General features: G+C 39.6%; 1 protein-coding gene across 2 annotated transcripts in view; it reads right to left on the bottom strand.

The window, feature by feature from the left end:
• Window positions 1-26,060, bottom strand: part of LOC139709615 (uncharacterized) — a 47,185-nt gene extending 21,125 nt beyond the window's left edge. Inside the window, exon 1 of one of the 2 annotated variants that reach the window (XM_071621573.1) lies at window positions 25,824-26,060. The gene's annotated coding sequence lies outside the window, so the exon portion shown is untranslated. The remainder of the gene's footprint in view (window positions 1-25,823) is intronic. The other variant, XM_071621574.1, reaches the window with a different exon arrangement.
• Window positions 26,061-26,667: the final 607 nt, after the last annotated feature.

Raw genomic sequence — 26,667 nt, 5'->3', positions numbered from 1 at the left:
AAAAGACAGGGCTTGTAGTATGTGGGTCCCTCTGGAGAAGAACATCAACGAAAAGATAAATTGAACCGTCGTATATACAAAAAGATAACAAAGTGGAAGAAGTCTGGAAGCCCACTAGAAATTAGATTAACAAATAGATACGTTTACATAGACGCGAACTAACATAAAACAGGACTAGACAGCAAGACAACTACTAAAGAAAAGGTTGTAAAGGACAAAACGGGATGGACAAGACTGACGAACTGAAGACAAAATAGCAGAAGAGAACGCAAACAAGAGACAGAAACAGTAACAGAACAACAGAAACAACATTAACATAAACAGCGATCTTCGGCAGAAGCATGCCAAGAGAAACAGAAGATAGTTGCTGGGGAAAGCGAAATTTTGACGCCTTAAAGAAAGACAAGAAAATAGAAAATAGAGGGATATATGAACCGAAGTAGCACACGGAGAGTCAACTACTAGACTCTATAGGTAAAAAATGGCATAGATGACAACATTGCAAACATCCAGGGGAAAAAAATACCGTTAATTCTTCGAATAGGGGACAAAGTAAACAGGTTAGTATAAAAAAAGGCCAAAAGGTTAATTCAGTATTGTAGAGTCATACGATTGCAATAAAAAAGACTTCAGTCTCCTCTTGAAAGAGTATATGGATGGAGCATCTTTTAAGTCATGATTCAAAGAATTCCAATAATTTGGGCCTACATAAATAAGTGTGTTTTTAGCAAAAATCGTTCTTAAAAGAGGTAAATGAAATTCACTAGATCGCCAAGTGGGATAATTATGAAATGATTGATTTTTGAGGAACATAGAATCAAAAATAGATGGAAGCAAGTTATTACAATAAAAATAGATGGAAGCAAGTTATTACAATACTTGTACATGTAAATGTAATCCTCGCTTGTTTGCGATCATTTTGAATTTTGTTCTCCAACGTGCCTACCAAAATCATGTCTCTTTCTATTTTCATTTCTTTGGTCTGTTTGGTAATGTCTATTTGGTTCTTGAAACTCCAGATCCACCTTGTGAGCCCTTGGGTGATGGTGTGTGCCTGTGTGTAATTCAGCAGTCAGGCACATGCTCAGAATTGTACGCCTGTTCAAAGGCGCAAGATTCGGCAATAATGAATATTCTACTTTATCCATCATGCAACGCATTGTTCGTAGTGTAAAAGGCATGAGGAAAATTTTGGTGATGAAGACACTAAACTTTTGTCTATTCTTCTTTTCTATTCTTTTCTTCTTTTTTTTTTTTTGGGGGGGGGGGGGGGGGCATCACCAGGATGAGTTAACCGCTGGCCCCAGGAAGCCACGCCGGCCACTTCGGCGGATCTGTCAACCACATCACTCCGGCGATCAATCGCATCAGCGGGAAGGGATTGTCACTAAAAGAACATCGTTGCACCTACTTCGGAGAGGCCCACATGCCAAGAGCTGCCAACACAACTAGTGAAAAGCAAGAAAGAAAAAAAAAAACGCTCTGGTGTCTCTGACTGACAGCATCGGTATGAAAGAAATCTGATAAATGGAATTGAAAAACACTCCTATCACGAGATAGGCGTAAGAAACAGAGAGCTGCAATTTTTGTGAGTGGAAGAAAAGCGGGGAAGAAAAGATGAAAATCTTAAGATCATTACCCGCATTATTCAGCTCAGATCGGGTTACCTCGTCTGCGATAATGCGATCCCGCCAAAATGAGCCGAGAGGCGAATCAAATCAAGTTCTCAATGCACAAATTCAATTTACCTCTTTTTTTCCTTTCCACTCAGCCAATCACATCAGCGACTGTGGGACCGGGAGTTGATGGGGTAGGGGAAGACGTGGGGGGGGGGGGGGGGGGGGGGTGTGGAGCTTGATGGTATCTCTCTGTGACCAGAGATTCGCTCGTTTGGTGTCTTCCAGGGGAACAATTTTGTTTCCGAGAAATTGGACCAACGTCATCTGGAACAGGAGGCATTCCATTCACATCGTTTCCATTAAGAGAGATCGTGAATTTAACACTTATTTCGAATACTGATTTCGAAAAGAAAAAAAAATAGCATATGAGATTCAAATATGTCTTAGCTCTTTGCATATAGTTTACCCGTTATCGGAAGCAGTCCAAACAAAAAATTAAAAGGATATTGTCTAGTGTTATCTTTCGTAACGTGCTTCAGTCGTTCACGACGAATATAGCAGGCCCCTCGATAGTTATCATGGCAATCAAATTTACTTTTCAAACAAAAGATGCGAGCCACGCTATCAATACTCATTAATTTTTGCTCAATTACTGCGTTAGCGCAAACAGAAATGAATCTGATATAGGAGTCAATTAGGCTGATAATGTGTGTAGTGAAAAAAATTGTTATGCAATCACCACTCTGTTGACAAGATCATAATTGACTAGATGTACTGTAATCTTGTAGTCCTCAATTACGAAATTGGTTAGATTAAGAAGATATCGTGAATCTAATTTCTTTTCCCCGTCAGCCATTTTCCTTAATTTGTTTCGACCTTTTTTTTTTCTATCAAGGTACAAAGCGGCGTATTCATGCTCGGAAGCTTTCGTTTCCGATCGCAGCGAAAATGGACTGTCCGCTTGTAGCGCATCCGATTGATTAATTCGTGTTGACACGGGGCTCTATCGCCGCTCGATCACTGCTTCAGATATTATCGGCTGCGAATCATCGTCGGATCATGTAATTGCTTTTGATTCCCCCCCCCCCCCCCTCCCTCGTACTATCCATCACCCTTTCTCCATACGCGGAGACACGCTGACATATATACACACACACACAAATGGATACACAAGCACACTAAACGTATGTTGAAGTTGAACCCAGTTTATGGCGCACAAACGCTCGCTTGTTCGAGAATGGACTGTATACCTTATTTATACCACGTGACATTTTTAATCGAATTAGACGGTGAGTGGCGTAATCCGTCATCGGCTGGTATTACTTAAGGCCCGTCAGAACTGGTTTCCGATCGACTTTTCACCACTACACGTTAGTTGGACCCCTATTTTCATCATTACCGGAGAACCAATGACCACATTATGAGCGATTATACTTCGCTTGGTATGATACATGACATTATCGATTAGTAGGGCCTCTTGTTGTCATCTATCCCCTTAGCCCAAATCATCGTAAATTAGTTAGTTAGTTTGCTTGTGTGTTTGTTTGTTTGTTGTTTGTTTTCTTGGCGGTCATATCAATTTCTATAAGGATTATTTCTTGAACCAGTCATACTGTCTCTTACAGATATTTCACTTCATTTGAAAGATTTTAAACATTAGCGGCCATCATCGTATACCAGAGTATATTTTCAGTGATAATTGTTGGCAAAACATTCAAGCCATGTAGCATTCTACTAAATTTAGCATGATGGAATTGCCTTTAAGACAGGCAGACGTTCTCCTGCCGTTTACCGGGAGATGTCACCACAGGTTCAGAAGCGATGACTGTGATAGGTTTTCCTTTGCCCACGTTGTGTTCATGACCTCTCTTTTGTCCACCGTTCGATACAAACCTTTTTATCCTCTCCGACATACAAGAATAGTAAATCCACGTGCCACATTCGTGGACAGCAAAATTTTTGTGTGACGCATGAGTGTTTTTTTTTCTTCTTCTTCACCCGGTCATCATCTACCCAGAAGGCACAAGACTGGCCCTTGGTCAAATGATGTACACACAATGCACGTTGCTCCATCTATGCTTGTAAACGCTTCATACACAAGAGCGGCAATACGTGAGATATTGTACGATCCGTTCCCTCTCACACAAGTGCATCTTCCCTCATTCTTTCTTTCTTTCTCTCTTTCTTTCTTTTTTTATTCCTTCCTTTCTTCCTCCTTCTTTCATTCTTTTCCTCAAGCCAGGTGCAGTGGATTGTCTGACGTCATTACCATTAGCTTAACTAATCTAATTGAAACCATAATTATTACTGCCCACTGGCGTAGCCAGGGGGGGGCGATGGGGGCGATCGCCCCCCCTAAGATTTGGACCGGGGATTTGGGAGGCGGAAAAAAAAATGCGCGTATACTGTATATGCATGCACATGAAGCGGGTCTCCTTTGCAACCTTTCATCAAATAAGATATTTTTTGAATATTTCACTCAAAGTGTGCACCAGATCGTTGAATTTCAATTCAAAATATGCAAAATCTCTCGTGCTTGGGGGGGGGGATACCCCCTCCCAAACCCTCCCCCTCTGTGCCTCTTTCCCTAGCTTAGTACACTTTTTAGATTTACAAAAAATTATGAATAATTCTGAGTGCACAAGACTTATCACTTATATTCCGAAAACTCAAGGTTCCCTCATGTATAAGGGGAATTTCCCCTTTTAATCGACCCTTTCCTCCCTCAGCCCCCCCCCCAATCAGTTTTGTGTGTGTGTGTGTGTGTGTGTGTGTGTGTGTGTGATATTTCCCAAATGTTGATTCCATCAAAAATGCGTAGATGAGATATCTCAATTTCAACCTTAAAAAGGCAAAAGCTCGATCGGAAGGGAAGGGTGGGGATAACACTCGCCCACGCCTTCTCCCTGCTCCCCCGCCCCTTCCCCCCCCCCCCCTTCCACCATGCATAGAAGTATAGACTGTGGCTATACCCAGATCGCTTTATTTCAATTCTAAAAACGCAAAAGCTCCGCGAGCAGGAGGAGGAATCCCCCTTCCTCATACCTCACTAGACTTTATACATACACACAGATGGTGCACATTCGGAATAAGAGCTACATTCCGTGATTTTATCACTTCGATGAAAAAGTATTACACCAAAAATTTGCAACAGATCGCTGAATTTCAGGTCTGAAAACGCAAAATCACCTTCGTGTGGGAGGGGATATGCCCCTATCTACACCCTCGTGTGCATGCTTTTTCTGTTTGACTGCTGAACAGACAGTGTTCATGATATTCAGTGTAAGAATTAATACAAGAAGATTATTTAAATGATACCATTTTATAGGCAAATTGTTCAATAATAATCTACACTAAATTATACTGCAACTTTAAACAAGTGGGACTGTTTCATCTCGTTAAAACACGCAAAAACATGCATCAAATTGCACCATTTGCAACATCAAAATGCTAAAAGTTCTCACCGTGGGAGGGGGTACACCCCCTCCCACACCCTCCCCCCTCGCTCTCTCGGGTTCAGTCGCGTTCATGATATTCAGTGAAAAGAAGTAATACAAGAAGCGTATTTAAATGATAGCATTTTATAGGCAAATTGTTCAATGATAATCTACATCAAAATATACTGCAACCTTAAACAAGTGGGACTGTTTCACGTCAATAAAACGCGCAAAAACATGCATCAAATTGCACCATTTGCAACATCAAAATGCAAAAAGTTCTCACCGTGGGAGGGGGGACACCCCCTCCCCTCCCCCTCGCTCGCTCTGCTCGCTCGGGTTCAGTCGCGTTCATGATATTCAGTGAAAAGAATTAATACAAGAAGTGTATTTAACGTATACCATTTTATAGGCAAATTGTTCAATAATAATCTACACTAAAATATACTGCTACGTTAAACAAGTGGGACTATTTCACGTCGATAAAACGCGCAAAAACATGCATCTAATTGCACCATTTACAACACCAAAATGCAAAAAGTTCTTACCGTGGGAGGAGGACACCCCCTCCCACACCCTCCCCTCCCCCTCGCTCGCTCCGCTCGCTCGGGTTCAGTCGCGTTCATGATATTCAGTGAAAAGAAGTAATTCAAGAAGTGTATTTAAATTGTATAGGCAAATTATTCAATGATAATCTACATCAAAATATACTGCAACCTTAAACAAGTGGGACTGTTTCAACTCGTTAAAACACGCAAAAACATGCATCAAATTGCACCATTTGCTACATCAAAATGCAAAAAGTTCTCACCGTGGGAGGGGGACACCCCCCTCCCACACCCTACCCTCCCCCTTCACTCGCTCCGCTCGCTCGGGTTCAGTCGCGTCCATGATGTTCAGTGAAAAGAATTAATACAAGAAGTGTATTTAACTTATAGCATTTTATAGGCAAATTGTTCAATAATAATCTACATCAAAATAAACTGCTACCTTAAACAAGTGGGACTGTTTCACGTCGATATAACGCGCAAAAACATGCATCAAATTGCACCATTTACAACATCAAAATGCAAACAGTTCTCACCGTGGGAGGGGGACACCCCCCTTCCCACACCCTCCCCTCCCCCTTCACTCGCTCAGCTTGCTCGGGTTCAGTCGCGTCCATGATATTCAGTGAAAAAAATTAATACAAGAAGTGTATTTAACTTATAGCATTTTATAGGCAAATTGTTCAATAATAATCTACATCAAAATAAACTGCTACCTTAAACAAGTGGGACTGTTTCACGTCGATATAACGCGCAAAAACATGCATCAAATTGCACCATTTACAACATCAAAATGCAAAAGGTTCTTACCGTGGGAGGGGGGACACCCCCCTCCCACACCCTCCCCCCCCCCTCGCTCGCTCCGCTCGCTCGGGCTCGGTCGCTTCGCTCCCTCGCATACTAACCGCCCCCCCTAAGATGAAATCCTGGCTACGCCGTTGTTACTGCCCCCGGTTGATTATATAGGAATCGATTTTTTTTTGAGGGGGGTGGAGGGGGTTGTTCTTGTGAGATGGATTTCTGTCTTGGACACAGCAGAAGACGGTTGGGATGAAGGGGAGGGGGAGAGGGAGGTTATCTGTCTTCCTCTGGGCAGCAGATACTCATTAAGTTAGACGAAACTGTCACTATTACAGGGGCACCCTCCATCCTGTCGTACGTGATAGCCAATATCGACAGACGATTACCCGAAATCTTAAAAAACCCCAATATCTATGGAACGTAATCTAGTTTTCTTCTTTTTATCAGTTTTTTTGTGTGTGTGTGTTATGTCGCATTGGTGTTTCATGATTTTTAGGCTTCAAATTGATTTTGTTCACGTCGACACATCATGCACTTAAATATCACCATCGAAATAATTTGCTACCAATTGTCATTTTATTGAATTTTGATTTATTCTGATTCTGAGCATTGAGCGATATTTTCGGTAAAGCGTCCCTTTTAGAGTGCTACTTGAAGCAGTACCTAAAAGATCTCATTGAATATCCTCAACGCAAGCACAAATAAACAAGAAAAAACAAAGAATGTAGAGCAATAGATGCGTGCACACAAGATTTGGATGAAGAATTGATTAGATAGATGTCATCGATATTAATAATATAGGGGGAAAATAAATGAATTGATTGTTCAAAACTTCAAACTTCATAATAATAGTTGGTGAAACAATAAATTACAAAAAGCTAGGGATAACCACATGAAAAGATTATCTTTTAACCACGGACAGCGCAACAATTTCCTCGTTCACTTTTAAAATGTCTGTATTTATGGTGCACCTTCCTATGTGGTGATGCGTGGAATAATAGGTTCATATCTTCAAAAGATAGCAAATAACCCAGGCGTAATAACAAGGTTTATTGCAGACTTGCACAATGACAACGATCGCGTTGAGCGAACCAACACGTTTTCTTTCCATATCAAATCCATGGTTTTCATGCGATTAATTCACATACAAGGTATTGATTTCTTTGCAAGCACTGCTAAAAAAAGTGTGTCTACGTTTTACGTTTCTTATTGTTCACTCGAATTGTGCAGCTACGTGTGTGTGTGTGCGACTTCAATTTTGTTTACTTTGGTTCGTTATGACGTTTTACTATTTGCTTGTGGTTTACATTGCTCCTGCGTGCGCTGGAAGCACAGTGGTATACGGTGCAAAACACTAGATTATATGCAAAAAAAAAAAAAAAAGGGTCTAAGTTCCCTCCGGTGCGTTCCTCTATTGACTGTATTTTTTCCACAATGTCACTTTATTCCTGGTGTACGAAGAGGCATGCATGATGATGCTGGGGTAATGGATGTGGTTGGATGCAGGGAGCGCTTAGTTAGAGCAGTGGAAATGCTGAATTTGAAAAGCTATACAGTATAGGGGAAACCATATCATTATTACCATTATTAGATTCAAGAGCATGTAGTATAAGGTTTAAGTGGGTATGATGAGGGACGGGGTGGGGTGGAGTTCATAACCCCTTCTCCTCCCCGCTTCGCACTACCCCATTCATTACGGGCACATCACTCCGAGTTCACAGTTTAATATTGATCTTCCTGAATTGGTTGTGTATTCAGTGAATGCGCATAATTTGCCCGACCGTGGAGTCCGTTTGCAAGTTCACTCGAACAATATCCGGCTCTGTGTCGGGCTAATTGGTTTCACATTCGCATCGTGTTTGCAAAAGCGTCTTATGATATAGAGAGTGAGAAATGACTTGGTGATAGGGAGATAAATTTGAGAGCGAATGAGAGAGAAAAAAAGAACTCAAAGATGAGAAAACGAGAGAGAGAGAGAGAGAGCAAGGGAGAGCAAGGGAGAGAAAGTGAACGAAAGATGAATGTGCAATTTGTCATACTCTATAGTGACAAGGTGTTAAGATGCTAAATAATTTACTCGGTAAGGGCGGCAAAATTCCCGCAGGTTTCGATATTAGCCGTACCTGCACTTATACAGCTAAAACAAATTACCTAACGAAGTCTTGAGTCTCTTGCATTAACTAGATATTCATTTATACCCGACTGGACTAAAATGGGATACGTATAGGTCCGTTCGTCAGTTTATTTATTGCTTGCCCTTTTTTGTTGTGGATGCTAAGGTCGCCTCTACGGTTGACATTGAAAACATCTGCGCATTACTACGAATAAAACATTGTACATGAACATCCGCTGACAGAAAACGTTAGCTCCATTTATTCGTTTACCCTTCTTTATATATTCCTTTCCTATTTTCAAGAAAAAAAAGGGAGAGTTTTTGCTATTCCTGTCTCCCTGTATCTCATGATCATCTGGTTCTAAAATAAGTTTTACGCTACGCTCACCATATGTCTACATTATTTTTTCTTTTGCGATCAAGACAAGTTCTAGATTCTGGGGCTAAAAGCCATCGATCCCGCCTTCCTTCGGGACACCTGCCGCCTCTCCACCCCCTTCTACCCCCGTTTCCCCCCTCCGAGGATCGAAACTGCTGCTTGGTTGTATATTAAGGGTAAAACACTGCACGCGCGTATGATTCAGTGCTCGGAGAAAAAAAAAAGATGGATTGACGACGTGAGGGAACAGTTATGCACAGTTTTTCTCACACGGAATATATATTCAATTTCGGCTTTCCGAGTAAATTGGGTCTTTGGGAGTACACGTGTCAAAAACCTGTTACGCCCCATGAATCGGATTATAAGGATATTTTTCATTCATTAGACCTATCATTCTCCAGTACATGTATTGCTATTTCATTTCCTTTATATATGTCCTTATATATTTCACTTATATGATTATATATTCAACTTATATATTCCATTTGTATATTTCATTTATATACTTCATTAATATATTTCATTTCATTTATATATCATCTACTATGTTCTGTAGAAGTAACAAATACAAAATGCATTGAACCAGACACTGACATAGACACAGACACAGACACACAATCAAAACAAACATGACCAGCAAGCAAACAAAATACATAGCCATCTGCATCTGTCCATCAAATTCACAAATTTGCAATCATCCATGACGGAAGAAATCTGCCGTGACAATTATGTTATGGTATAGAACATTGTAGTTTGGATTTCGCCCGTCTTTATATTAACATCTTTATGCCACCATTGCTACGTCGAGGACCTTGGTTTTGTTTTTGTTTTTTGTTTTTGTTGTTTCTTTGGGGTTTGTTCGTTTTCTTTTGGCAGCCATTCAACGTTCGTAAATTTTCCTTTTCAGCCTGATACTTCCCTACTTCGTTTCTCTGGCAAGGGAAAGATGCACGTTTATAGACACAGATAAAGACACAGGCAAACACACACACACACACACACACACACACACACACACACACACACACAAACAGACACACACGAATGTCTCCATCGTAGCGATTAACGAGTCGGAATCAGTCAATCAATCACCCTTGAATGAAGCCGATGTCTCAACGTCACCAGTCCGGTGGCCGACGAACAGTATCTAATAAAATGGTTATACGGTCCACTGGCACTCACACAAAACAAAGAATTGTGATTATTCATAACTGGAGGAAAGCGACCGTTGTTCAGCGGTCATCGTCTTTTAAACAAGTGGTGCGTTGCGATGAAGTTGGTTATCTCTAGCATTTTGCTAGTACGCATGTGTGTGCAGTTTTAAACTGTGAGAAATATTCTTAATTTTACTCTCACATGTCTAGCAAGTCAAGAACAGCGTTTGCCTAAAGGATGACGATTAGGCCTATTCATCATGCAGGCTAGAATATCTGGACATTTTTGGTTTGTTTAAAGCTCTGTTTGAGGTCTTCAGGTCCTCTTAATACTGCTGCTTATTACCAGCTTTAAAAAGGTCAGTAGGAGTTTCTGAAAAGCGTGGTATCCTTATGTTAAATAATCATATTGATATGAATTAGATTATGTATTGAAATGTCAAAGGGATGGTATAGCTTTGGTTGAGATGGGGATACAGCTTTAAAAAAACTTTTGCGAGATAATTAGAAACCACTTGTGAAATATTAAAGAGCATACAATTCGAAGAGGAAATCAGTTTATTTGATGAAATTGTTTTGTACAAGAAAGTAAAACAATGCGGGCAAATAAGGTGGGTCCCACCTTATGTTATAGGATCGCTTTGTTTCAAAATCAATTTTCATCAAATTAACTTTGTTTCCTGTTAGAATTGTAGATCTATTATTTTTCATACTTCATAAAAAAGTTTCTCATCTCAAAAAAGTTGGAAACCAAAACTATATCATCCCTTTAAAGGGACTTAAAAGAGATTTGATGTTTGATTATTGATCTAATTGAACACTACATTAACCACAAGAAATTAAATGAAATGCTAGAGGAAAATACCTTATAATTGATTGAAACAAGCAAAATGTTCGCATTATTCCCACTCGGAGGTACCTTTCTATTATACATTTCAGTATTTCCGTATTGATCGTTTAAAATGAATCCAAACTTACATACACACAAACACACACACAAACACACACTCATAAATACACACACACTCATCTATAAAGTTGGACTGCATTGTTCTGTTTTTAGCTCAATCGATTATCGTTATCCATCCGTCGAGCTCCAATCACCGATATCCAAATATCAGATCTGTCAGTTTTAGACATAAACAAAAACAAAAACAAAAACGCAAGCAAGTAGAGACATTGTAGCCGCCAATGAATTACGCCCGTCTGTATTGATTCGTTCGCAAAACAGTCTCTCAAACGCAATTAATGACAATTAGGAGAATGGAGCGCGTACACGGGGGTCAAACGGACGCTGGCGTTGCCCGGTTGTGAGTAATCGAATTCTGAAGGTCTATTCTGGACATGCACCTTCAATCTGCGTTTCCATTATAGGCATTTTGTTGTTGTTGATTTTTTTTAAATCACTTCATTTAGCATGAGGTGAAATAGCGGGACTTTAAAGGGAACTGCCCCCTTTGATAAAACACCGTCACACACACACATAGCAGGAAATAGATAAATTTTTATTACACGAGTCAGCTACAGAAGATGGTAGATCTTAAATCTCATTGGCGGTTTCTTTAATTTTACTTCTACTTTACAATATTCACAATCATACGACTTATCAATCATTTCTCTCTCCTTTTTTTCCGTTAACGAGCCCCTGTTCTGATAAAGTGCGTGGCAATCAGAAAGAGCACAAACATGAAAATCTGAATTTCGAAAGACCTGGAATTTATTCGTCTCTTTAAAAGCAATAACAACACTTTATATATAATTCTGTTGCGTCTGTTATTGAAAGCGGCAGAAATGCAAACACACACAAACTACGCTTACACACACACACACACACACACACACACACACACACACACACAACGCGTTTATTCCATTATAAAACACATGGATAAAGTGAGAGAGAGAGACACAGGTTTGATCAGATACGAAATTGAACAGTACGAAACGGAAGATGTCAGAGCAGCAAAAATCATGCAATTCCGTCAGATATATTTTCTGACAGGCAGAATGTCATTTTTCTAATTCGCTCCCATTAAGAAACGCAAGGAACGGCATGAAGGAGGTTTAACCATTAACCCGCGTGGACGCCAATTCCGTGAATCCCTTGCGTGTCACGCTATCAGAACCTCGACGAATATTGCGGTGACGTTCGGTGGCAAACGGGCGGCAAACGAGCTCGTACAAACCTAATTTCACGCAGGGAACACTGTCAAGGATAGAAGGCGAATCTTTGGGTACAAGCAGAGAGAGAGATCTGGATCAAATAGAGTGGCAATAACAAGCCCCTAATAGCACTCCTAACGAAACGGTGCTTCAACGCCGCAGAAAATCGGGCTCTATCGAAGTCATTGGCGCTTTATGTTGTCTCTAGCTAGAAATACGTCACAAATTGCTTGCAAAGGAGACAAAATATCATTACTGTTTTGCGAAGGTATGGTCATCACTGAATGATGTTCTTCCATATATGAGCGCCTACATTGATCTTTCTGTCAAGCGAAAAGCAAAACTGATGATTACTCTCCTTAATTGCCGCTTTATTTTCCAGCAAGGAGGCCATTGATGGTTTGTGTGAGTAGAAATTGCAACTTATCAGAAACGGGAGGCAATTCTGTGGTACCCGGTATCCTTTGGGAGTACCGTGACTAAGACATTTGAAGAGAGCGGTCTCAGACAGTTCAGAAGTGCCGTTTTATTGCGTTTTACTTTGTTACTTAAACTCCTTGGTCGTCCTCTATGATAAGAGAAAAAAAAATCAAATATCCCTCCTCCGCTTAGCTCTTCATTTTTCTCCCATCCCCTCTCTCTCCTCTGCTCATTTGCGTTTTATCTTTTTGTGTTTCTCGAAAAGAAGACTTTGATCGATCTACATGATCTATGTAGTTCAGACCAGGATTTTAAACAAAATTGCCACACAGATGCTCATGCCTTTATTTTAAATCAAACAAAAATGCAAAACGCGAATCACACGACATGTCAGTCGTTATAAGCATGTAGGTATATTTACTGATTGGTTGTGTAGATGTCTCGCTCAGATTTCTGCTCATAGAGGAGCACGGCATACTTGACAAGTGCGACTAGGACCAAATAAAGAAGCGCGTCAGTGTGAAGCCTCAACAGTGGTGGAAAGCGAAAACTGGAGTAAGGATCACGTGGTGATGGTGATCAGTTTGAGCCGGATCGTACTCGGCGGCACGGTCTGTATCTCGATACCACCCAGGGGCTTGTTCTTATAGTCTTATTGTTGTAGTTGAAGTCCGAGAGGGTACCAAAACTGGATGATTATCCATAAATTAGTAAAGACATCAATTTGATAGAATCTGTGATCAATATTGTAAGTAAGTGATTTATAGATAATGGGCAAAACGTAAAGAACAAACACACGAAAAACTATGACGATTTTGCATACACTAACACCTCCAGTTCAAATTCAAACACCGTTTCAGTAGTACACGCTCAATATTCATTTTAAGTATTTCCACTAAAACTCATTAATCGCGTTATTGATGGGATGATGAAGACGTGATAATTAAGGAGCTAAAGTTATTTTCTAGAAATAACAGAGCATCTAACGTGCAAGTAATAAGTATTTCGTCTTACTGAATATCACTGAAGCTTTCTTCTTGCTTCAACCTTTCTTTCCCCAAAAAAGTTGCGTCTGCCTGTCCATCTCTCGTCTGCATTTTCCCCACCTTGTAGATTTAATTTCTCTCTCTCCTTTCTATTCATATATATCGTTCTTTCTTATCTCTCTCGTATACACGCTCTTTCTCTCGTACATGCTCTTTCTCCCGTATCATAATCCAGGAATATTACCCCATCTCTCACACCTTTAAAAATATGTTTCTCTTCGCATCAAGACACGACGCAAAATATGTTCCTGCTCAGCGCCTCGAGATAGTGGTAATGTGATAATATTCATCGGCGTGTAACGTGAATGATAGTGACAGTGCACATGAAGCAGCGATGTTGAATGTCACACTAATGTGTAATGAAGTGGCGGAAAAACTAGGCCTGCTTAGCTTAATCTAACGTGTCGAATAATGACAGCTAATTTCCGGACGTGAACAAGAAGGATCGGGTTTTCCCCATGAAGGACAATACCATGATAATGGTCTCCCTCCTTTTCATTTTCGATCAGTAGATGAAGTATATAGATGATATAAGATATATCTGTATATCTCACTGCGTCTCACCTTTCTGTCTGTATATCTCGTTCTCTCCCTATCTCTCCCTATATCTTATACCTCTATATCTCCTGTATCCATTCCCTTCTTTATTGCTCCTGATGTGACGTCACAATCACGTGTGAGGGTAATGGTGCATCCGATCAGGCTGGAGAAGTGGCCTGTGTGTCACGGTGTCTGAGCTCGCCTGTTTCTTTCCAGTACACCCGCGGGTAGAATGTATGGTTTAGCTGTCTGCCGTGTTTAATCACTATGTTTATGCCACGTGTTTTGTTACTGCATGCAACGCTTTTCAGGTCCTATCATGGGTTTGTGTTGTTTGTTTGTCTGTTATAAGATTTTATACATGTGCAACATGTCGGATTAATAGCGGGTTAGGTTGTTCTCTGCTATTGACACTTCTTCATTGATGGTGTAAAATTGTAATTAACAAGGAAAAGTAGAAATTACGCGGTGCGTAACATATGTCCCCGCCGGAAGTAGCATTTTGTAACAAAATGTGCAATATAGGTAAAAAATCAAGGTCAAAGGTCAAAGAAGTCAAAGGTCAAAATTCTGTGTAGAAGTTTTGAAGCCCTTACCTAGTGCCATCACATAAAGCAAATGGAATCGAAATTGGGTTAGAAATGGCGAAGGAGTAGCATTTTGTAGCCAATGTACAATATAGGTCAAAAATCAAGGTCAAAGGTCAAAGAAGACAAAGGTCAAAAATCTGTGCAGAAGTTTTGAAGCCCTCACCTAGTGCTATCACATAAAGCAAACGGAATCGAAATCGGGTTAGAAATGGCGAAGGAGTAGCATTCTGTAGCAAAATGCACAATATAGGTCGAAAATCAAGGTCAAAGGTCAAAGAGGTCAAAGGTCAAAATTCTGTGTAGAAGTTTTGAAGCCCTCAACTAGTGCCATCATATAAAGCAAACGGAATCGAAATCGGGTTAAAAATGGCGAAGGAGTAGCATTTCGTAGCAAAATGTACAATATGGGTCAAAAATCAAGGTCAAAGGTCAAAGAAGTCAAAGGTCAAAATTCTGTGTAGAAGTTTTGAAGCCCTCACATAGTGCCATCACATAAAGCAAACGGAATCGAAATCGGGTTAGAAATGGCGAAGGAGTAGCATTTTGTAGCAAAATGTACAATATAGGTCAAAAAATCAAGGTCAAAGGTCAAAGAAGTCAAAGGTCAAAATTCTGTGTAGAAGTTTTGAAGCCCTCACCTAGTGCCATCACATAAAGCAAACGGAATCGAAATCGGGTTAGAAATGGCGAAGGAGTAGCATTTTGTAGCAAAATGTACAATATAGGTCAAAGGTCAAGGTCAAAGGTCACGACTGAAATTCTGTGTAGAAGTTTCAAAGCTCCCATGTAGTGCTATCATATAAAGCAAACAGAATCAAAATTGGCTCATAAATGACAGAGAAGTAGCAAATTGAAGATTTTGATCACACACGGACGCACACACGGACACACGGACGGACGGACGGACGGACGGACGGACGGACACACGGACGGACACACGGACACACACACGTACGGAGCCCGTTTCATAGTCCCCTGCTCGAACTCGTTCGGCGGGGACAATTACTTTTGTGAAATATTTACACATCTTACAGTTATTGCTATACTGTCGATAAACCTAGTTCGAATGATGTTTTACAATTAACAATAGTTGGGTTTTTTTTCTTTTGATGATGATGATGATGATGATGATGATGATGAAACATATTCTCATAGATAATAATTAGCTAATCCCTATTTATTGCAACCTGCTAAGAAACATTACTGCACACATTTAGCAGTTTATGAAAACTTGTATTTTATATTTAGCGACCTTCGGTGCCTGGAAAATGTAAATTATGACAATGGAGTGAGGTGCTCATAATGTTTTATGTACGCGACTTGATTATGACAAGAGACTCGCATCCTTCCCATCCAATTTAGAAAGTTACTTGAAAACAAAGTAACGAAGTCAAGCACCATTAGTCATATTACATTAGTAAGGCTAGAGTGGCACACTTCTACGCGTTATGCACAGAATATAGACTGATGTACCGCGACTGGCGTGTGTATATTTGATCGCTGTATGCATTATGTAAAGCCATTTTCGCACAATAGAATAGGGCTTAATTTTCCCCCATTGCTGAATTGGTTGATCTCACTGCGTAATGTCAGTGTCAATAGATTTCGAGTCTTTCATTTAGCAATATTTCATGGCCCTACCCTCAACCCTTACTAGCGTTGACTCTGAATGTTCTTGATGTACCCGGTAATCATATTGTTCAAATTACATTCTTTTTTATTAATTTCTCACTACCCGTCGCACGCCTTTTTTTCAACGGTGCCACGAAATAGTGTGATCTTCATGTCGATGGAACACATACTGCACGGAGAGGAAGGGATGAATGGATAGATGGATAAAAGGATAGAGAGAAGGGTAGATCGAGAGGAAGAGGTAAATATCATACAGAGAATGAGAGGTTGGGGATGAGATGGGTCAGATTGCAAGGTGTACAATATACCGCGAGATCCCTGAAATGAAACGGCGCTGAAACTTTCGGACGCGCCTCCCTCTAATGTATATTGATCCACAATGACGAGAGAGATAAATAAATAAACAGAAAGAAGACGAGGCGCTCTGTACCCTCCCTATAGGCCGTCACGCTCGTGCAGGTAACATCCGGCCCAGTTGAAAGGCGGCACAGAACAGACGGCATCAGTGAAGAGCCATTCATTTCATCCACGTCCTGATGGAATGACAGTACGACCCACCGGAGAAAGGAGCCGTGGTCTACGTGCTTTATCCGGCTGCCCCTGCACTCCAGCCATATAATAATGGTCGTAAGAAGCCGATATATTGAAATTCTGGCCTTGCAGATAACAGGGGGAAATGTTCTTCCTTTATGAAGCCATTTCTTTTTTCATTTGATGTTAATGCTGTCATCATTATTGGTTGCCTTCAGAATGAACATAATATTATTGTTCGTATAAATGCTGCATGACCATCATGACTATTACTATGTCCTATGGTATGGCACTCCGAGACCCTTTAGGTAGTCACAACTATATTTAGTTTTACCGTCGTTGAGTCACAACTATATTTAAATTTGCCATCGTTCGAGTTCCCTCATCCCAAACGCCTTAACATAACAAGAAAAAAAAAAGATAGACTAAGCTAAGAAGTAACAGAAACCCCCCCCCCCAAATAAACTGTAACCGCACGTACACATTATTTGTCATTACACGTACACACACCCACGCACACATACACATCATGTGTCGTGCAAGCAGAAGATACATCTGTTTGTTTTTGTTTGTTTGTTTGTTTGATTGTTTGAGTGTGCGTATATATAATACTCCCAAGGTCATTGCTACGGCTCGATAGCGATAAATCATACAGAACGATCAAATTTGCGAGGTAAATTCTCCAGATGTCATTATGTCTATTCGAATTATCTCATGCTTGGCTGGAAACTTTTATATCAGCCGATAAAGGTAATTGGGGATATTACATCTCGTCTTGGCTGATTGACGTTAAATCTCCTTCTGATCCCCATAAACGTCACACAGCGAACGGTAAGAGTTTTCTGCATTGCTATTATGTCTTTGAAGTATAGGTATTATTGGGAGCGAAGTCACTCTAAACGGGGGATTTCGAAGATTAATTTAGCAACAATGTAGTTCTAAAGTTTGAGTTGGTTTGTTAACATGTTGTATGTAGATAGATAAAACCCCCAACAAAAAGAAAAGAATGAGAAGAATAACGCACAGCAACAACGTTGAAAGAGGTAGTTTGCTTTGCGTTATATTCAGATTTAAAACGGTATACATCATTCAGATAAAAAAAAAAGATCATACAGCAACGCAACTTAACTGCAATATGCGCAGTTATTTTCGACAGAAATATTTGGGTAGGTGTATTCAGCTATACAGAAGCTAGAGTATGAATATTAGAAATGGTCATGTCACTTTTTATTCCAAAAAGTGGCGATATAGATTATTATGCATATCTATAAATAAAATGAATTTTGAGTTCTAAAACATGTAATGGATGTCAAACTTTGATTGTAGAGTATACTTTTTTTTTAATCGCTGGTCGCCTTTTCCTTCTTTTATGTCTTGCCAACAAAATTATTCTACTTAAAAAAGAATAGATAAAATCAATTATACTCTGCAATGAATTACTTTCAATATGGAAAAGTGATTTAGGATTATCTCATGTATGTCGCTGTCATAACAGCTCTTTTACGCCATTGATAAAAACTTACCCAATATAACACCTGTGCATAAAGACTTAACATGAATAAAAAAATAAATCGACTGCAAGTGTACTATATACAGCGATCAATGTGTACCTCGAAATGAAAGATGCATATAATTATACTTCACTGCTTTATCACTGATTTTTCGAGCTAACATAATGAGCAACACGTGCACTAATCGTACCAGCTATATGACGTTATTGCGTCATGTGGAATACTCAAAACTAACAAAATCATCAATTGAAAATTGGAAAAAATAGAGAATGTACGAAGGGATAAAGTCAATATTTTTCATAATTTTCATTCTAAATTGAGTGTTATTAGTGTTATTTGCTTTATAACTAACAAGCGAATCTGGCTTGGTTTTTTGGATCCATGATGGAGCGTGCAGCTTTAATAAATGTCAGATGTACTTTCTCGCACCAATTACTTGCACTGAAAACACAGTGACTGAACTCGGGCTGCGGCACCGGGAAGGGGGCTGCATGTAGCCCCTCACACTTACGGCTTTTGAAGCAAAAATAGTAAAAATAAGACAAACGAACAAATAATCAAATAAACAGACAAACAAAAAACATATGACGTTTAAGGGTTCCGTCACGGGAATATTCCCAAGGGGGGAGGGGAATTGACACTTGACACAATCAACCCCGAACCCTATTCCCTAAGAACTCTTTTCCAGTACGGAGCAATAATTATCTTCAATACTTCCTTTTTCTTGTCTTTTTTTTGCACGAAAACAAATATGATATGCACCCTATGAGAGAGAAGTATTTTGTAAATATCATTTACATCATCATCATCATCATCATCACCATCATCATCATCATCATCATCATCATCACCTTGAATACTGTTATCATCAGCGTCAGTGTCATTCCAATGGTTTCCATTTCTTTGGAATCAGATGGAAGGAGAGTCGGCTTCACTCTGCAAGCTACTTACTAATATAGTATCGACAGTAATACTGTTTGAAGTTACATGATCAACGGTTCATGTTCAATTCTAGTGAACAAGGTAAATCTCACAGTATTATTTTGTTTTATTTGTCTTTGCATGGATTTTAGGCCTGTCAGTAAACGCAGAACTGACAGCGGAGACGAAGTAACAAGGAAGGAGATAGTAATACGGCACCCAAACGTTCTCTGTAACGATTTTCCTTTGGAACGAAGAGGTACGATCCATGGTTTAAAAGGCATTCGCGGTGGTCTTGGTCCCCTTTTGAATGGAAATCCTGAATGGCGTCAGCAAGGAAGTTGTAGACAAATATGGGTTTGGTTTGTTAATGTCTTTATATATTTAAGCTAACGTTTTGGGATGAAGGCAAACACTCAGATCACGATATTCTGCTGAGTAGTGAGCATATTGACAAAGCTGATTGGACTAGCCCTTGAGGATGCTTTAATCTATGAAATAGCTGTCTTCCCACGTTTGTGCCCGGCTTAATCACTTTCACCGATGCCATCTCAAGCGTAGTCCAGATTCTGATGGCACGGGTGTACGCTTCGCTTTCTCTGAGTGGCTGTTGAATCATCAGCCAAATGGTCTTTATGTTTTCAGTTTGATGTCTGAAGTTTTGCGTGAACCAGAAATAAAAAAAGAATGGGTAGAAATGGGGAGAAACACAACGCCAATCATACGTGTGAACGTAGACACACACACCCTCTCACACACAAACACACACACACAATTTTGTGTAATCTTTACATTATTTTACTCAATCTTTTGTTCCCCCATTATAATGTTAAAGTAAATTCCATTCTTTAAAAAGAGGATTATCAATTTTTTTTTGTTCTGAATTGCAAATGTATGTCAGGAATGTAATTTGTGGAAAAATTATGAAATGAAATGACACAAAATTACACCAGAATCACCACGAAAAATTTTGATGCGCGTTTTTAGTAGGCATGTCTAGCTGAGGTAGAAAGTTCACGAAATATATGTATTTATTAAAGTACACATTTAGTTTGCCATGCCCTATTTTCATTCAACCCTATTTCGACAAAAAGATGATACAGCATATCGCATTGATTTTGTTCTAAATGTATTTGGCTGCCGGAAAGATAATAGCTCTGTTATTCATCTTGAAGGGATATCTTTGCTAAGAATAAGTATATTCCCACTTGATCAGAGGATTTGGTTATGGTGCAAGTATCAACACGATCAATCGTTACGAAGTTTGTGGTAAATCATGCACGTGTCAATATTCATCATCCGTACGACTTCCCAGTGTTGTTTTGTTTGTTTGTTTGTTTGTTTGTTTGGGTGTGTGTTTTTGGTTTTTTTTTTTGGGGGGGGGGGTGGGGGTGGGGGGTTTTATTGCCCCTGTGGGGTCCCCTTGATCTCTCTAATTTTCTGTTTCTATCTTGAGAGAGAGAGAGAGAGAGAGAGAGAGAGAGAGAGAGAGAGTTATTCATCAACCGTATATATACGACTTCCAAGTATTGTTCTGCTTGTTTGTTTGTTCGTTTAAGTTGTTTGTTTGTTTGTGTGTTGTTGTTTTTTTTTGGGGGGGGGGGCTGGGGGCTTTTATTGGGAGTGTGGGGTCCCCCTCTCTCTAGGTTTCTGTCTCTATCTTAAGAAAGAGAGAGAGAGAGAGAAAGAGAGAGAGTGAGAGAATTAGGAGTCACTTGTGGCACATTCTTAAATTGATGCAAATACTTCAAGGCACCAAGCCCGATTTGATAAAGGTTCAAACGAGACGTTAGTTTTTATACTCTCTATGGGCATAGCGTGAATTCAGTTCTCACTTGTCACGACTGAACAATGTCTTTTATTTTGCTATAACGATTTTGCTGCGTGTCTAATGTTTGGAAATTACCACTTCTATATATTTGTAAGCTGAGAGGCAAGAAATAAGATGTCATCTTTTTGTTTCCTAGATTTGTGATAGATTCGTTCTTGATAGTTGACATTTCACTGTATTATGGAACGCAAACTATTACTCAGTTGATCGCTCGATAAATCAATCAATTATGACGCTTGACCAGGTAGAAATAATCATGAATGTTGCGCACGGCCGCCCGAGATTTGTGGGCCGATAGCGGGTATGCTGTCGCGAGGTTTACGCCTGAAGTGATAATTAATCTGTTCTGCATGCTGCTCAATCAAGGCACCTACTCAGCACGGGGGAAATTACCGCGAAAATTGTGTGATTCGTCTTTGTTGTTGTGTTTGTTTGTTTTGGATTTGTCTTATTAATTTATTTATGTAGTTCTTTCCTTACACGTAGTCTGGTTGATACTGAGTGTCCCTATTCTTTTATGGTTTTCATTTGTGAAAGGGGGAGGGGGTAGGGGTGGTGTGAAGGTCTACGTCAAAGCGAGTTCAATTCATCGTATCATTAGAAGCCGGGATATTTTGGTTACTGTTTGTATAATTGTTCCAAGCTTGCGAGAGATTATTTTCCTTTACTTGCTTAGCGGTAGAAATTGTTGATGTCAGTACGTTGCATTGTACCAGAAGTCCGGAATTCAAAAACAAAATGTAAACAGGATTCACATTGTTATTTCTAGTATAAAGAAAGAAAGAAAAGGTGTTAGGATTTAGAAAGTTAAATTCAAAGTTAAAAATTATTTTATCAGTTAAGTATATGAAGTTCATAAATGCAGTGAATAAATTGTAAGTAAAAAAAAAATAGGCTATATGATTTAACAATATCGGGATAACGACAAAGAGATTTTATATGGTGTCATCTCTTTGGTTGTAATGAAGTGCCCAAGCGTGTGTGTGTGCGGGCGCAGGCGATTGTAGTTGTATTGTGTCGGTAATGAAAGATATCAAACAAATTGGAAGTTGTTGTTTTTAGCATTAAGAAAACGGTTGCCTCACTGATCGCTGTTTGATATATTTTTTTTTTTTTGGTGTGCCTCTGAGAAGAGACACGTCATTTTAAATTATTGAAATAGGAAGTGTCACTTGGCGTCACATCTTATTCAATGACATTTCTTCAATATTCCCCCCTCCCCCTGCTCATTCCTCATCTCCCCAAACAGCCAAAACTCTTCTCAGTAATCTCTTACAGTTATATGCATCTCTTTTCCACTTCTCTCCCACCCCTGTCTCTCTTTTGCTCTCGTATACCCAGGAACATCTGACTGCCTCGTTATGAAAAAGGGGTGAGTTCTTTGCCTCCATCGCGATCTTTTGCTACGTCCCTGTCTAAACCACTTTCACTTTTTTTTCATTTTATTCTTGTGCAAGCTGTTCGTATCGACAAACTCTCCCAGGGTTCGCTCATCTTCATCATGCAGAAGGTAATCCGTAACGTCATTCGTCTCTTTCTCATCGATGGCTGAGTGTATTTATTTTTTTCTATGCACTTTTAATTCTTCTTTTACCGGAAATACTATTTACAACAGAAGCGGAAATGCACCATCCCCACTGTTACCTTCACTGAAACATGTTTCTCATCTTTCCGCCGAAGGAGCAATTATATCCCAGTCTCGAAAGCAGCGTGAGTTAACAGCCAGAAACATTTATAAGTTATTTTCTCCGGACCTAAGTAGATATGGCCACGAGGTCGATACCTCATGACGTGACGTAATGACAGGGACGATTATCTCCGAATTGATGCTTCCTTTTTATCTTCTCTCTCCTTTGATATGAAATTTCAAACGCCCTACCTAAACGCTGGCTTTGGCACAAATTGAAACCAGGCGGCAACATCATTTTTTTCTTTTCTCAGACAAAAATCAGCATCAGATTCACGTCGTGCTTCGAAGCTTTTAGACCACTCTCCCTATTTCCGGAACGTATCCGACAGCGTCTGTCTTATACACACAATATTACGCAAATTTATCTGTGCATATATCGTATAGAACCGCAGGCGTTTCTGGGCTAAAAATATATCAGGAGGTTTATGAATAAATGGAGTATAAGGGCTGCAATCATGAAGAGAGCATACGTTACATGAGTCTAAAAAAACCCCAAGTAATCCACTATCTGTGTCATCATAACCAAACTCGGCTGTTAGGTAATGTGGCTCCAATTTGAATTTGAAATCAAAGGTAGATTTTTAGAGAACGATTGTACTCAGACAACTTTCCTGTGGTATAGGAATGGTACTTTTTCTCTTTTTAACACTGATGTACATAAGATTTAGGTGAATTAAGGAACAGATAGTTTCACTTTGATGAATAAAGCTAATAACAATTCTTAGGTGCATTGTTGGCTCTCAAACAACAACAACAACAACATACTATTAATCTACATTCTGTTCTAACCCGTTGAGGACGGGCTGATTTCGCTACAACACGCATTTCCCACGGACACCTGCCCGAGTATACTCGGGACTCATCTTCAACGGGTACGGGTTAACAAACAAATAATATGTAGTAGAAATTAATTGCTGAGTTCCAAGTTACCTCAGAATTTAAATTGGAGCATTTCTCCAGGTTTGCGAGTATAAGTGTGGACCAATAAAAAAATCAAAGCAAAACAGAGGAATACACATGCCATCCACTCAAAATCTATTGACACTAACATTCCTGAATTTACTGGAGTGTGATTCAATTGTTTTATTTTGTTGAGATATTTCAATTGACAAATATCAAAAAGAGACTAATGTTAGAACACACACAACTACACCAGCGTCCACACTTCACAAAAAGTAGAAATGGAACCCTGTGTTTAAAGTTTCGTTAAGTCACTTTAAATCGTCGTCTTTAAACAGAGCATTAACTCAGAGCAGCTTTGTTTGATTAGCAAGCATGTGTAAGTCTTCCTATGACTATTGTAAGTCTTCCTATGACGATTTCGCGTATTTTTTCTCCCAGACCTGCTCAAATCTTTGTTTTTCGAGTATGTTTTCCTTGCTACAAATTTGTAGACACTGAATGAATTAGCTTCACTGCGATCAAAGGATTGACAACCCCCCCCCCCATAAAAAAAAAAAACTCTTTACATACTTTACCCTCCATGCATGGTCGTGAAACACTCTGAGCGAGCTACTTAACGGAGGCCATTTTATGCGTATCTAAGAAAATCTTTTAAACATGAGATACTTTGACGCACTGACGAAACCACATTCGAACTCGACACTGGATTTTTGCTTGGATCTATTCGACGTGGCCACTACGGAATCAATAAAATTCTTAAATATGAACAATCTATCATTTTAGATCCACACAGTTGACTGTTAACTGATGATGATGCTACGCGTCAAGATTAAAGCAGACAAACTCGTGGATCTCACATTCATGATTCTTGAGTTGGAACAAATCATAAATACCCCCTAAAACCAACGATATAAAATGAAATCATTTGCAACGGTAAACAGACTTTGACTTTCAGCAGTTAAAAGTTGAATTTTAATCGCTTCAAAACAATCCCACAATGCACTGCGCAAAGGATTTATTATTGTGCTTGTGCCTAAAGTAATAATGCCACATGAGGTTTAAAAACAAAGCTCTCGACTCTTAAAAGTGACCAAAGCATGACATCCAATAGTATATACTTCAGAATAGGAAGGCCTGCAACGCAAATTAGAAAGAAAATACAGAAGAACTAAGATTATTCTCATTTTCTTCTCTATTCACGCCCGAACACCACCACGTAAAGTTGTATGCAGGTTTCAATTTTGCCAGCGGGAAAGTGAGTATAGAAATGATACCACCAAATGGATCTCAACTGTTGTAACAGAGTCCATGGACCGTGCACTATTACGCACGCTTTCAGGGTTAGATGAGAACTTGTTAAGAATGTGGAGTAGTGATGTTAATTCCAAACACACACACACAAACACACGCACACACGCACACACACACACATGCACATCGCGAGAAGATGTGACGCCACATTCACTTCTCTTGTTTTTTGTTATTGTTGATTTGTTTGTAGATTGGGTGCTGCAATAGACATGCATTGAAACTGTTGAATCTGGCAGACGTATCAACATACGAAGCGTGCGAAAATTGAATAAAAATAATGTTATGCAATGTATGGCACTGGGTAGAGATACTGAATGTTAGTGGACAGGAGTTATCATGCTCATGGGTTAACAGGTACCTGGCTAAAGTTTTTGTTGAATGTGTTTACCACATGTCCTTACAGTAATCAATTTGCAATGTTTCTATCAATCTGTTGTTGTTGTTTTTTAGGAGAGAGAAAATTTCTATCAATATGCTTTGACTGGGGAAAGGGTGAAAGGAGAAGTATGCCACTCAATCTACTGACTGCTCTTCACCTTTTCTTCGAATTATCTGATACAAAAAGAGTTTGCACTTAACACTGATGTACCATCTGAAGCGAATTTCTTCCCAGCACTTTATGCACGACACCAACTTCTCAAGAAGCAAAAAAGAAGGTATGATAAGAAGCTCCTTCCACTCACCTCAACTCGAAAACGTCTTATCACTGGGGTTGGGCTGGTGACTGCGAAAAGACCTTCAAATAGAGATTAAGCACAATATCCTTTTTAAGTTGTCTTCGCAGGTCTCACCCGTGCGCACAAAACCACTCGATGATCGATGCCTTGCGTACGACCACCTCAATGCAGTCGACACACCGCGTGTTCCCGTCTTTTATATCTGCGCCCACAACCCCCAACAGGACCGACTGCCTGAGAGACGTACAACTGGTATCGCACGTTTAATGGCTTGTGCGCGAAGCAGCAACTAGCTCCGCCTTACGCTCGATAGCAAGTCGATCGTTAAAGTGTATCGTTCATGTTTTTTCCCCTCTGTCTGTAGTATCGTTCGTTCGTCGATATCTATGACGTATGATTTGCGTAGGTGTCTGCCTCATACACGTACAAAGAGGAGGGAGGGGCTTCGAGAAAAACTTGCGACGAATAAGCGAAGACGTGGATAGACTAATTTGCATAACATTATGCTTTAGAGTAATAAGCTTCATGATAAAGACATTCCTCTTGACAACATTTTTTTTTTCATTCTCGTGTACACTTATTCACGTAGATAGGCTGATGATTTGCTGCCTGATATGACGAAGAGGAAACGTTATACAGTTTAGGAATGTTAGGATTGCACCAATTTTTTTCCTCTCATGAAAAGTACTATTTAAAAGCAACGCAACCGTTATAGCCATAAAGGTAGAATGATATCTAAAATTTTCTTGTGAAGACGCGAGAATCTCCCTTTGTTTCTTCTATAAGATTATATAGTTGTGTATAAAGATAAATCTATGTACATATACATTGATATTTACTGTTGCTCTAA

This window comes from Diadema antillarum, unplaced genomic scaffold, assembly GCF_040938485.1.
Source record: "Diadema antillarum isolate AM-2024a unplaced genomic scaffold, OU_Dant_1.0 seq00001454_RagTag, whole genome shotgun sequence".
Taxonomy (NCBI): domain Eukaryota; kingdom Metazoa; phylum Echinodermata; class Echinoidea; order Diadematoida; family Diadematidae; genus Diadema; species Diadema antillarum.
Note: the sequence above shows the minus strand (reverse complement) of the source record. Positions and strands in the feature narration are given on the sequence as shown.